This window comes from Bradysia coprophila, unplaced genomic scaffold (assembly GCF_014529535.1).
Source record: "Bradysia coprophila strain Holo2 unplaced genomic scaffold, BU_Bcop_v1 contig_232, whole genome shotgun sequence".
NCBI lineage: Eukaryota > Metazoa > Arthropoda > Insecta > Diptera > Sciaridae > Bradysia > Bradysia coprophila.
In genome coordinates this window covers 15,928,889-15,944,519 of record NW_023503493.1, presented here as the reverse complement: position 1 = coordinate 15,944,519, position 15,631 = coordinate 15,928,889, and the positions used below count along the sequence as shown (strand labels likewise).

General features: G+C 33.5%; 1 protein-coding gene across 5 annotated transcripts in view; it reads left to right on the top strand.

Moving 5' to 3' along the window:
- LOC119076970 overlaps positions 1 to 15,631 on the top strand; it is a 106,586-nt gene that overhangs the window by 7,182 nt on the left and 83,773 nt on the right. The gene's annotated exons all lie outside the window — the stretch shown is intronic.

Below are 15,631 nucleotides of genomic sequence, written 5' to 3'. Positions count from 1 at the left end.
TAAAGTCAACACACAACTCAACTGAAACAATTTTGTTTCTATGGCCTCAGCTGTTATAGACTTCACCATTGAAATTTCATAGTTAGCCTAAGTAATTCATAAAAAAAAGTATAATAAAAAAGTGCTTGTGCTAACCTCCCCATAAAACTAATAAAACTTCTGTTTGTTCTGCATCAATTAGCTATGTAAATGAGATTGTGTACTAAGAAAATTATTTTATGGCTTCACCTCTTTAGATGTTACACACAAAAAAAACTGTTTGAACAACGTTCTGCTGACTCGTCTAGTTCGGCTTTCCCTTTAAGTTTAAAATACTAATTATTTTCCTAGTTTTGAATAATCTTGTGGAAATAGGTTATAGTGCGTCGAACAAAAAGGAATGCTTTTGAACAAGCTCTATATGGGTTGGAAAGAGTTTTAAGTCAGTTTAAGTCAATCAATCAAGTTGCAAAAAAAAAACGCTTACGATGAATATGGAACTCGTCACATATTAGATTTTTGTTGAACTTGTAATGAATATAATATTGTGTGGGTCAGGTCCTTCGACGTTTGGTATGATTTGGAAATTGAAAGATATGACCAGATATTTCGCTACACTTAAGACTATCAACACATCAAGAATCAGACCTTATCGCCAATATTTGTCGTCGCTGTCGATAACGAATGAAGTTTATGGTAGTGCTTTTTATATAAAATTTCCTAAATGAAAAATGCATAGGGTAAGCATACCAATCCTCGGACAAGAATGAGTCGTTGAATAACTACTGTTCTCTCTTAAAAAAAGTTTATGAATAAAAGATCAATTGATGTCAGAGAACTCATTGTTGTCCGAGGATTGATATGCTTACCCTACAGCACAGTATTTGTTCAATTTCAGTTTGTTCAGTTTATCCGTAATTGTTCTGCCAACTGTAATACATTTTCATACCATCCTTAACAAAAACTTAACATCGATGGAAGAACGGTCTGCATCTGAACTAATTATATCTCGCATTCAAAAGTTATTGGCTTTGCCCCTTTAGCCAAAGTGGTCATAAAATCCTCAAGCTGATCTTGACATATAAATTTTGAATAAAATTAAAAGACTTCTCATTTAAGTAGATGTTCGTTTGCTTATTCATGAGTTAAGAAAATTAATTAGGAATATCTGGACATTTTCATTTTATGTCTTTCAGCAACTAACATAACTAACAAATGTGAACAAAAGAGTCTGAACATTCACATTCATGGGTGGAACGTGTTCACAAATCATTGAACACGAAAAGCTGGTTTACTGAACCATACATTAGCCGAACGTCTGGCTGTGTGCTAATCATTAATTTATCTAAACTAGAAATAAAGAAATTTATCATTGCAAATCTGAATAAAAATGAAATTAATTTTTACGTCATTTCCACAGCTTTCCAAGCGTCGTCATTTAAATGTATTGTCCATATTATTCAAGCAAACAGCTCCACAGTTATCTTTAAAGACATATAAATGTCTCACAGGGAACGAAGGACACCCATCATGCAAAATAAACAGACGCAAAACTCTTTTTTTATTAGAATGAAAATATTGTATCAGATATTCCGGGTATTTAAATAAAACAGCATAAACTTTTCATCCAATGCAAAAGTTTGTGACGTTGGAAAAAAGTTTTGTTTCCTGAAGATGGAAAATAAGGAAATATGCTACCCCATTGGTAGGACAAAGTGATTTCTTGACAGCTTTTTTGTGCTAGGACTTTTTTTTATAACAGATTGGTATTTCAGAGGAAAAAAAAACTACGCTGGAGATTTATACGTAAAATCTTTAAATGGGACTACAGAATTCAACACTTAAACGTTAAGTTTCAATGGAAACAAAAGTTAATTAAATTTGTTTCTGCTTTTTTTTTCTCTTCTCTCTATCCTAACTACAATCATTGATACGTTTTTCGATTCCTATTATTTCATTCAACTTTTTTTTGTTCTTTAAATTAATGCGAAATCAATACGCTGAAATGTTGTTAATTTGAAGTAAAAGTTAAAAAAAAAAAAAGTGGAAACTTTCCGTTTATTTGTACTTGGTTTATAAAGTTCATTATCAGAGTCAATCTTTGCCGGCAATCGTGCCATTAAAAGAAAAATCAAAACAATTTCCAATAAATTTTCTTTTCCTTTTTTTTCAATAATTTTTTTTTAGAAAATTGCAAAAAAAAATGTTTAAAAGCATACGACATTTGAGACAGTTCAGCGCTATACGTACAAAGTTCTGTTGTATATTTTTAAAATTAGCTAACGTTGATTGATTTACTTTCAATATACTATATACTGCTTAACGTTGAACGTTATACAAAAAGCTTATATACACACAGAGAATTCTTTCTTTGGGGCATGAATTCAGGAATGTCTTTATTCTTGTCTAGGGATATTTAAATTCGCATAAATATAAAAAAAAACGTATAAACGAGTCACGTCAGCTGTACGATTTCGATGGTGTGGTAAGAGTACATGTAATATGTACAATACAGAGGCAAGAATCCATCTGTTTTTGACTGCTTTTTTTGTGATGTCTTGCTAGTATATCTTTTCAATATTTTTTTTAAAGGAGATATTGATTCAACTTACGTTATAAGGGTAGATATTGAAATGACTCTGATTGGAGAATTTTTTTTTGTGAAGTTTTATTGATTATGTCTGGGATTAGGTATAACAATTTCGTAGGTTATCCGTTTGCAACTTTTTTACGTCTAGTCGAGTCAAATATTAAAAGGTTTTATCCTGAAGATTTTTTTTAGATTTTCCTGAATAGATTTGATGCGGCAAAAAGTTAACCAAATCATTATAGTGAACAGGTTAACTGGTTACATTCAAACTGTGACCACGGAATGTTCGAATTGTGGTATTACGCAATAAAGTTGGCAGATTAGCAAACTCTTGTCAACAAATTCAAGAATAAAATTACGACTTACATAATTTACCGACGATTAACATGATCAAGAGTTATCCAGTAGACATACATAACTATATCTGTTATTGGCAACGATGGCGATGATAAAAACAAATGACGAGCTCTGTCAAATGTTCTCTTATATATCAAGAACATGTCGAAATTGACGAAGTAACAAATTATTGTAATCAATACCTACATCAAACGAAGTAAAAGATTTGTTATAGTTATGCCGTGCGCCAAAGATAAATTTAAAAAGTTTATTCGATGTTGCTCAGATTCTTTTATTTGCCAGAAATTTTTCGACACTCAGTTCGAGGTCATCATCAGTGGCTGAAATTACAATTTTTCGTAATTTTACACATTTGTTTACGTTAATTTACAACAATCAATGAATACCTTAGAATAAGACACTAAATTAATGAGTTTAATCTTCAATTAAACATCGTCACTACAATGAAACATTGTTGGTCAGTGTAAACAAAATTGAATTTGCACGTCTATTGAATGATAGTGCAGAATTCGGACAGAAGTGATAGCAAAGGACTTTATCGTGACCAACATGACCGGATTTAAAATTATCATCTGAGTGTTTGAATTATTAATTGGCGGCTGAATTTGATTGAATTATTCTAAGGTATTCATTGATTGTTGTAAATTAACGTAAACAAATGTGTAAAATTACGAAAAATTGTAATTTCAGCCACTGATGATGACCTCGAACTGAGTGTCGAAAAATTTCTGGCAAATAAAAGAATCTGAGCAACATCGAATAATAGTATATTACTTCCGAGGTTCCAAGTTGAGTATTTAATAAGTGGGGTGTTACAGCCCGACCCGAAGGGGAGGGCTATATTCGCCACTTGTCAAATAACAACTTGGAACCTCGTAAGTACAATGCTTTACGTGATTAGGCAATGTAAATGAAAAGGAAACATGCCGTAACACGTAAACTTTTTAAATTCTTAAACTGCTCATCACCGAAAGAATTATTGCATTCCAAAGATAAATGTCATGCCAATTATAAAATAAATTGAATAAAATTACTTTGTCTAACAGAACCATTAACAAACTATTTATTCAACACGATCGGTAAAGTGAATCACCACTTATTGATTACTAAACCGAGCCACATTATCAATGATATATATATTTCCATATCTGTCTGGTTTGTTGTGTTAATCATCCATACACATCACCCTCTCTCATATAAATTACTCATTTCGCACAAATGGTCAATATTTGTAGTCGACCCTTTGCTAATTGAATTTACATTTTCACCAACAGCATATTATTCACCACAAAGATTGCTCATTTGCGTGACTGTCGATCGTATACAAAAGGCTAGCAGCTTTTTTCGCCAAACTATTTAACAGCCAAACCACACATAAAATAAATAGCCATCAGCCCGTACCTACATGTTTTTCTTGTTGCAACATATGATATTTTCACTATAAAATAAATTCACATTATATCCCACCCCCTTCATCAAATTAACATGGCACACATACACTGTCATACATATATGTCGTTTCGTTTGACTCCCCTAATTCAAATATCAGACTCTTGTCTATAATAACATTTAATGCAAAGTGATTTTGGGCTGTGTCTTTAATTCCATTTTCTGTTATTATATTATAACATAATATAATGCGCTTCAAGTAATTGTTATGCTTTAAAGTCATGTCAGCTGTTGATATGGAGTATTTTGTTGTTATTTTACACATTTCGTGTGTGTATGTAGTATTTGGTGGATTCAGTCTCGAAAATCGTATTATATGTTTCGTTGTGTTGTATTTACAATTTGATATCCGAATCGAAGTATAAATGGTATACAATTACTCGTTCGAAATCGAAACGGTGGAATGGTGAAGTAGGAGATTATAATTCGATGAAGTTACTTCATTACATTGGATGCTTAATGCGAAATTCTTGAGACATAAAAGGATGTTTTGGGAAAATATGACGAAATTGTGTTTTGTTCAATGGTAAGGTATTCAAACAATTTCAAGCAAAGAGCTTTACGATGTAATTTAGTATTTTCAACGTTCATTTAATTATTTCGGTATTTAGTCGTAAATAGACTCCAATTTTCACTTAATTTTTTGAATTTATATGGTTCCGATATCTTTCTTTTCTTACTGTTTTCGAAACGATTGCAGTTTGTTTTCTTCAATATCCGACTCCGACTCCGACTTCACTATACCCAGCGAGCGATGTATTCCATTCGCTATGCCTCCTAGATTACGCTAGGCCAACCAGGTATGTGGAAAATGGACAAACACACAAAGAACTGACCCTCAGCTGGTGTACAGTTCGACTAACTACGACATTTATGTTTAGTTTGTTGTTGTTATTCCGATCTCCGTGGGAGATTCACCATCTATCACATTAGTGACGAGTTTCCGGTCTCTCTGAGAGATTCACCTTTTATCTATGATGACTATCGTGCGTTTGCTCTGAGAATGGTTCATATTAATTGTCTTTATTTAAGATCTCCTTGTGAGATTCACCTTTCTTGAATACTCAGGTTTAGCTGTTAAGAATTTAATAACAGATTATAACGATACAAACTTGTGGTATTATTCTTCTTCTTCTTCGGATATATTGCCGTCGTATATGGCCTGTTCTACAGCTTTCATATCGAATTCGTCGTCTCACACATTTGGTAACAGATCGGTGGTTCCCGATTTTGCTGCTTCTTTAAGTAATGTGTCTTCCCATATGAAACACGGCCGACCCACTTTGTACTTGCTATTGATTCGAAAGCGTCTCGCGACTTTAAGAATATGATCGTGTGGTCTTCGTTCAATGTGCCGGTGGTAGCGTATTCGTTGAACCATCACCCTTTTGACTATCGTTTTATTTTGTAGCATTATTTTTGGTTGCGTGCTGGATGGCTTGTCACTCGACGTATCGGACATAATTCGTAGTATCTGACGTTCCATATTTGTAAGCGAGATTCTGTTTCGGCGTGTCATCGTTGATGCTTTCAATCCATATATAGCTACTGGTGCGATAACGGTATTGTATATTTTCGTTATTAAGTTCATTGGAAGTTTGTGCAAGCGTAAGAACGGCAGAAGTGAATGCGTAATTTTATATGCCATTTTGATTCTGTCGCGTACTACCAAAGGCCGGTTTAGATTGCTGGTTATGTATGTGCCCAAGTATTTCATTTTCTCCACTACTTTGATGTTTAGTTTGCCCACTTGAAGCGTTGGTACATCGTTCAATTCGACTTTGTTTGGATCTCGGATTAACAGCTCGCATTTCTTGGGGTTGATACGAAGTCCTACCTCCTGAGCTACATCTGAAAATTCTTCTACGAATCGGTCGAGGTCATTTTTGTTGTCTGTCAGCAGTATCAAATCATCGGCATATGCTAGGAGAAAAGGAAGTGATAGATTAATTCCGCTAAGGTCGTAGTTGCCCAAGACTTCTGTAACTGTTTCCAAGATCGCATGGAGTATAATAACGAACAATATATTCGATAAAAAGAAAAGACGAGTTCGTTGTATTGATGTCTCATTTGGCTAATTATTTGTTAAAGCTAATGAAGTAGACGATTTTATATGAAACACTAGGACGTGATTTAATCAATATAAAGTCCTCGTGGTCTAAATGTTTTAACATTTTCCCACACACGTAGAAGTACACTTATTTTCATTTGCAATACCTACGATCTGTTACAATAACTTCCGATGTTAAAGTATATTAGTTCAAAATTGAATTAGGCTTCCAACGAAACCTTATCAAAATGAATCAACAGTAATTCAATCTTATGTAAACTTAGAAGCACAGTACTGTCAATGTACATCTAAGTTCTGTTCACATGCCTCAACTTTATCCGGTCATTTCATATTTCCAATCCAACGAGAAACATGATGCACATAATTTGTTCGCTAAAGTAAAAGTAACGAACTAACTTCACCGCACACATAAACATAAAAACACCAAACATATTGGTAAGCCGCGACGGTAATGTGTCGTTTTGATGGGTGACTTAATAGCCGTGGTATGAGACTGCAAGCATATGCATAATATAGGTCACATCTGTATACAGAAGCATAAATCTAACACAGAGTCCGAAACACATTTCACGGTGTTTCGGTTTCCACACGCCGCAAAGCTAAGTAATAATAGTCGAGAATTCATTACATTTGCATAGAGGGAATTTGTGTCACCGACGAGTAAATAAAGCTAAAAATAAGTACCAGGAATTGTTTGTGGAAATATGGTCGCTATAAACTAAAAGCTCATAAATTAAAATAAGAAAAGTTATGGGCTTCCCCCCCGAATGTTTCCTGTGCAAAGCTTTATTTAGAAATGACAAACACGTCATCAAAAGAAGAAGGGAATATTGAAAGGTATAGTCTTTTGATCATTACAAGCGGAACGGCGGAGCAATGCGAAGTGATTTTTTAATTTAGTTTCAACGGATGGCACCTACAAACTCTCTCATTTACACAAAAAATTATTAATTGAAATGGAATCATGATTTATTAACGAGATAAATTACATAGCGCGGCCGAAATCAATTTCGAAACGTAACCTAAGTTGAGTACGTACAACATGAATATTTATGCTCCAATTTATAAAAATGTTGGAGCTTCAGTAAATATTACACCGATTAAACGCAACAAAGTCTATATAATGCCGCACATATATATCCTTGGTAGATAAAATTCGTAATATTTATCATTCAACATTATCCATATTTTCCAAATAATAAAACGATAAAGTTAAAAAGTTACATAATTTATAGCGCACACACGTTTATAGAAAATGATATATTTTCCACATAATATTGCCAACAACCAGTAAATTTTGCCTCATTCCACCCCTTGAAAAAAAATACGAAGGTAGCGTCAAAAATTCAATCTCGTATGTTTAGCAAATAATGCTTCTCCAAAAACTGACACAAAAATATTTCACGCATTGCTGAGGCACGCCATATTTTCAAACATAAATCGAAAAAAAAAATTATATGGAAGTAAAACCTAAACAAACTTTGTCAGTCAAGGTATTTATCAATTCCACAGAGTCTATAAATATATCTTTCAAAAATGTGTATATATACTAACTATTAGAACAAGGTACGGTATATTGATGAATATGTATCTATATACACTGAATACCAGGGATAAGAGGGGATGTGTACTTTAGAATATAGATTGATATCCCTGATGCTTGTTATAAATTTTAAATTTGCTTCGGAGAAAAAGTTTCGGTGGTAACTTTTTAGGTGAAAAAGGTTCATTGTTTTCGAATTTTAAGAGAATTGTGTTTATTGTGCATTAATTGGAAAGTTAAATTGTTTGTGCGGCCAATTACCATAAATGATTTTTGGCTTTGTAAATCTTACATTATATACGAAAGGGTTGTGTGTCGATCGGTTGGTAAAACTAATGCTTTATAGCGAATCAAATTTACAGCTAGAAAGTGATAACAGTTTTTGGGGGAAGACGAAGGAGAAAAATAAACAGAAAAAAAAAAGTTCTTACAAAATTGACTAATTGAAAATTGTAGTAATACCGGCATCATGCATCATTAGGTGTTAATAGCCGATAAAGTTTAATAATTGAATAAAACTTGTACCTGCTGTCGTTTCATTCCATTGTGGTTTATTAAAATTGTTTTTTTTTTTAAATAAACGATGAAATTTGTTATTTCAAATATATGTTCATCTTTGATACCAAATCTTGTACTTCTTTAGTTTCACCACACTTTAACCTATTTAACGGGAACCTGCGTCTTTATCAAAGACTTATGGTTAGGAGTTTCAGGCAGAATTTTACGTCCCATAGTAACTAAGTTATTATTCAAGTATTATTGATTCACTGATTTTAATAATAATATTTTACTTGATGTTAGAGCTGTTAGAGCTGTTAGAGATGGCCGTTTTAACAGCTGGTGTTATACACGATATTATTATTGTTGATATAAGAGGAACTGTTTCTGCAAGTTAAATGAAAATTACATTAAACTAGGCCCCACATTTTGGGCGGGTCAGGTCCCTTGACTAATTTTTTCAATATATTTTTAATCAATTTCATTTTTTTCCGTTGTTAAACTTCCGAAACATCACAAATAACTGATATAAAAACCTTCGCTTGAGTAAAAATTCTTTGGAAAAGCACTTTTTCTGTTCTCCATTTTCTTGTAAATTTGCGGCCAGATTTTTAATCAACAATAAATCATAAATAGACATGGACTCGTGTTAATTACGGCCCTCGCTCCGCTCTGCCCGCAAACTTCCCACTCGTGTAAGTTGTCTATTATTCAGTTCCATAGTCTTATTGCTAACGCTAATCAAAAGTAAACGATTAGAGGACTCTTTCACTTTGGTACAATATAAAGTAGTACGGTAGACGTTCTTCCCTTACACTTATGTACAAAAAGAAAGTCCCCCGGTACTTACTACATTCACAAAACCTTTAATCATGAATAAAATATCACAACTTGTGCGAATTACGGCCCTCGCTTCGCTCTGGCTGCAAACCTCACACTCGTGGGAGTTTTAAGAGTCAATTCGCCAAAACTTCGAACAACTTAAAAACAAGCCATCAGCGATTTTCGGCGGGTACACAGTAATCGATTCAGGTGATCCTCCTGAGTCATTTGCAACAAAAAAAAATCCTCGAAATAATTATGTTTTCACGCCAGAAATCATGAAAAAATGTACTGCGCGAGGGTGACCAAAATAGTTTTTGTTGCATATCACGTAACGCATTTATCTGAAATTATGGTCATTGGTAGAGGTGTTGACGCCGCATAAGCTGGCCTTTAAAACATTTCGAAATTTTTCGTGTATGTGGTGCAGTAGCTATTTTAGGGGAAAAAAATTCCAACTTTTGCAGAGTGTTTTCAAAAAGTTACAACGATAGACTTCGAAGATATGGGTGTCGTTGGGTAGGTAGTGACCTCTACTATCCATGACACCATGAACCTACCGCGGCACGACTTTCGTTGAGCTTCAATTTTGATTGAAGTATACTAACACAAACATTCTCTATAATTCCACTTTTCTTCGCGTCTATTTCAATTTTTCTGACGTATGTGACAATTTTAAATCAGGGCTGCAGTTACTGGCACCTTACGCTTCGGGAAATTTCGTTTAGGGCCTATAAAATTTGAAACAAAACCAACTGATTCAATTGTGTCATATGTTCCTCGGGTATCTCCAGACTTCCTAGTATGGCCAGTGCGGCACTGTATCAAGTGTTTACTAGCATATTAGAATCATATTTTGTACTTTAGGCACTTACCGGAAGGATTTGGAAATATGTCGAATTTTTCGTATTCGTACATTTGTGAAATCTGCTACTTTTGCCCGTGATAGCTGACTATCACCGTTATAGAAAGCTATCATGCGTGATAGCTGACTTTCACGTGACTATCCATGAGTACAGCCAACTATCACCGTGATAGCTGACTATCATGCGTGATAGCTGACTATCATGCGTGATAGCTGACTATCATGCGTGATAGCTGACTATCATGCGTGATAGATGGATATAACTAACCGACAAAATCAAATTCCATCAAAGTAATCTTTTTCGATTGATTGAATTTCCAACAGTGGAAAGTGCTGTTTTTCTGGAATAACTTCCAGATCCTTAATCCCACATAGCCCATCTTCGAACTTAACCTCAGGAATTCAATTCTGCGTCGATTAAAAAAATAAAATTAGTAATGGGTTGATAATTACTCAAGTTATCGTGTTTACCAGCAAAATATTGGGACAAACAATTCCGTTTTTTCATAACATATCATACAACCTTTCATACAAACATTTTAGGGTATTTTCCGGCATAAGACCCTGACTTACAGTCAAGCGAATAACCTGCAATATGAACATTGATTTACTCATCATTTACATTGTTCATAAGTACCAAAGTAATATCTAGCACAGACGGGAAATCATATCAATATAATTCTGATACTTCTTTTGAACTAAGAGTGTTTACTTTTACTTCATTGGTTAATTTGATAAGTCCTCAAATTTTATTTCATTCAAGCACTTCACGTAGAAGCAATGCATAAGTCTTTCTTCTGATTGGCCGAGCTGAAGAAATCGCTTCCATTAGATGTTCAGCGAAAAATATTTTTGAAATTGTACTCGATTCTTTCCAATGCAATGCCACAAAAAAAAAGAATTCATTTCTACCGTCGAATGAAAAATAGGTCATGAATTTCCAGTGAAAATGTCTTAAATTGCAGTCATGTACATTTTTGTTGATTCCTTTTTATTTGATTATAAAATGAAGATGTTTTGAATAAAAAGAAATTCATAACACACAAAAATATATTCCAAACGTATTAACCCGTCTAAAATTTGAATGTACTGTGCATGAGGTGCAAAATAAATGGCATAAGTTTGTAAAATAAAAATGAAAAATTCAATTTAACCCAAGTCAAAACTTTGACTGTTTTGTTCACCTGAAACTCCTAAATCTGTGATATTATGGCGAAACACTTTAAATGATATTGGGCAAATTGTATTAGGAATGATATTTGGAAAGGATATTTGCCGTAACAAATCACTCTATCTCTCTCTCTATCGTTATCCATTAATCAAAATTTAATGGACCTTCCTGGACGGGTTTCGTAGCATTAGAGGACTTGTCAACGGCCATTCTTTCATATTGTACAGCAGCAAAAACGATTCAAATTTCATAACACCAGAAAATTGTATGGAATTCTAAGGAAGCACATATCAATTTATAGTCCGTCATAAATTTAAAGTAAAAAAAAGCCGAAACATTAACGTTAAAGTTAAACTAAATAAATTTATTCGAGTAATGATATATGGAAACAGCAAAAGACTGAGGTAGGGGTTTATATAATTTTAGGTTTTCGAAAATATATTTTACTGTGTACAACACCCATTTTGCCTTGAAATGAACGGTATTGCAAAGTATAAATAAATCTCATGTTATCCGTGTTTATAGGTGGAATAGGGAATGGAGATATACAATGATAGCTCGAAGTAAAAAAAAAAAAAATTGTAATACACGTAAGACGTTTAGGACGACTGCACGGTATATCAAACATAGAAACAAAATAACATCTTCGGAGAGGGTATATAGGTGTATGAGTATAGGTAGAAAAAATACGGAAAAAGAAAACTGCAGTCGAAAAGTCAAATATTTTCTTTGGTTTTACGCTATTTGCGAATATATAAACAGCAAAATCGTGTGTTCTGCATATAGATTCGAGAATTCCATGTTCTATGCTTATACAAGTTGATGTTCCATGTACGTTTTAGCGAATACAATGTGTATGGTATATGCTATCCTTGGTACGTTTTGTTATGAAATAGACTCAATATTGCTTTTGAACATACACCATTTGTTTGAATAAAATGGATAAAGAAGCTTTATTGTATGTGAAACTTGGAAATATTATGTTGCATGCGATGCATTCTCGTATAAAATTATGAGTTTGAATGTTTCATTCGAGAATGATTAGGCGCCTTTACATGTTTGTTCCGTTTGCGAATTACTTCTTTTGTTATAAATTGGATTTTTATGAAATAATATTTTTGTGGCTTAAAAAGAAATGGAAAAATAATGCCATACAAAGTACTTTACCTCAGTCGGATTTTTTTTTTGTGTTGTTTGGAATTATCCAAATGGAAAATGACAGCATGCATTTACTATGTAGCGTTGTATTGTGTTACGTAAAAGAATTAACGATTGAGTTGCTTGTAAAAGTCATTTTGGCAAGTTAACAATTTTAAAAGCAAGTTGGATGTGCTTATTCTGTCAGTTCTTCCATATGTAAACGACACATTAATAATTGAGAAGACAATTTCGGAGCATTACCTTCTACTGAAAAATTTATTTTCCACAATTCAACAATAGTTCAATCGTTTGGAACGGAATCCAATGTTTTACTGAAAATTAAATCAAAATCAGTTTGAATAAAAGTTTCGTTAGACAGCAGAGAAGATACAGCATTAAGCTACAGAGCAGATAAATTAGGTTAGTAAAATAATCAGGTTGTTTCTACCAAAAGTTTTTACTTACGTTACCATCAGCGAGTAGAAAAATTGATGTAACCTGTTCCGAGTCTCATTGCTACAAAAGATATTTCAGATAATTTAAATTATAGGAGGATAAAGTGCCACTTTCAAGTTATCCAAGCCGAGATGTGCGTACCCTCACGACGCGATGTACGCAAAAAAGTATCCATCCAATTAACGAATTGGTAGAATGGTAGTATTTCAGGCATCCTATGACTTTCTCATTTTCTAAAATGTTTTCGGTGATTCTCGGTGATTCATATACAAAAACTTTTGTTCTTGTTTTCGTAGCTTCTGTACTTACTACCCATCTAAGCGTTACCCATTCTACATCGCTATGAAATTATGGACAAAATATCGGAAATGTATGAAGCGTACACACTTTTCGAGATCTCGTCCTCCGGTGTAAGGTCTAAGTAACCTCTAAGTAGTTTGCTTACTTTTAAAGTGTAAGTCCTGTGCAATATTCCTACATTTGTTTGTTGATATTGTCTTGTCATTAAATGCCAGACAGTTTCATTCGTTTAGCGTAGATGATTTTTTTGCGATTAAAGTCTTAAAAGATATTCGCACGTATTAAATTCAACAGAACAACAAGCGGATGAATGACGCCTCTTTTACAAAGGCCCGTTCGACAGTCTTCCAATGGAACAGATTTCCATTTGACGAAAACTAAAGGAAAGACTTAAGGAGATTATCCGACGCTAAGCCGGAGTTTGAGCATAAAAATAAATTAATTTAACACCCACACAAACACGTTAGGCACTGTTAAATATGCATACGAATCGGTTTAATGAAAAACACCCATCCATGTTGCGTCATTTCCATTTTACATTTACTTACAAAAATGTAAATAAACAACAATCGTAAAGACCACATGAAGCGAGATAATAAGTCTTATGAATAATTCCCCGTTTAGAATATAAATTTTCCATGGATGTCCTTTTATATTATTCCACAAATATATGCTAATTTCTATATTGAAGAAGAAAAGGGGTTGCAAATTTATTAAGTAAAAAAAGGGTTTATATTCTAGGGAAAATTATTATCCTGGGAATATACTTTTTTTGTGTATGTGTCTGGGATGGGGTAGGTTGAAGTCGGTAAAGTGTTTACATTTCCACTTTTAGTTTTTATGAATTTCCATTAACCGAGCTGAGTCTAATTAATAAAAAAAAATATTTAAAATCATCTCCACATTTCTACCCCTGGAAACCATAATCAACTATCCGTATCGCGACTATAATGAGTCGTATTCAGAATGACAAAAACAATCTATCGACTTACCCCACAGAAAGAAAAACATTCGAATTGTAGATAAAGCGTGTAACATACATGCAACCATATAACGTAGGTAAATAAGTGAAGTAAGCAAATTGATGACATTTGCCTTTCCTTTTCCGTTCCGGTATAAAAAAGAATTTATCTAAAAACGCGTTATCGTTCACGTGTCAAATTTTCACGCTTTGAAATATCACACACATATACATGTAAGGGGGTGCTCAAATCTTGAACACACATCGGCAAACCTTCTGTGATCACAACCAAAAAACGACATCATTTTTCCTCCACGAATTTGTGTCTCGTTATCTTGTCGTGTATATTTGAATGGATTGATTTAACCAATCTGATTGGAAGCGTGGAGGTTTATTCCATTACCATCTCTGTTCTTTCGTTATACAACACAAGGAAGAAGAAAAAAAATTTATATTGTCACATAAAGATTCCAATCTGTTGAGTTTTTTTCCTGCGCTTAGCTTTTATACATTTTTAAACCAATTTTTATATCCAAAAATATCTGTTTTTCGAAAGAAAATGTGCGGAAATAATGATGCGGTTGACGTGGATTTTCGATTTTTCGATAAAAATCTGTTTGCGACAAAAATATTGAAATTGTTTTTTTCTTTATGTTTATTTATGACGATTCTACAAATTACGAAATGTACGATAAAGTCATTTCGTTACATTATAAAAATGTTTCAATCGATTTTCTCGGAATAAAATTAAAATTTTCCGCAAGCAGTTTTGAACATATTGATTCATCCCTCTACATTCGATGTAGATGTAATGGGCCAATACATGAAAAATATCAAGCGAGTTTTTTAAATTATTTTCAATTTTTGTTTTTTTGTTTACCTGAATGTGCTATTAACACTTAAAGTTCCCAGTGGGTAATGAGTGCCTACCTAGCTAGAGAAAATTATTAATGAAGTATAAGTCCTATAAAGAATGGGTGCACTTTAAAGGCATGCCGTTTTTTATAACATGTCCAAATTCCGATTCCTCATTGGTTCTAAAAAGAATGTTACGGAATATTACGGGTAGAAATAGTTATTTGTATCCCGAAGGGAGGAAATAGGAAATTCCAACAAGAGCGTGGCCAGAGCGAAGCTAGTTTCACAATTGTTGAATTTCCTATTTCTCTCAGAGGTGAATACAACGTTTTTCATTTGTGCGAGGTGTGATTTAGTAGTTCTCTCCACGAACCAAACTAATTTTTAAACTTAAATAAAGTGTCAGTTCAAGTGAGAAAACTTCTCACTGTGCGGTTGAATGAATTTTTACTGAGCATTTCGATGCACTTTTGATATATTTTTCGATATTATTAGTCAGCTCGGAGCCCTGAACAAGGTTCCACAAAAATTTTTGATTTTCATCCGTATTTTCCGTGACAGTGGTACATCG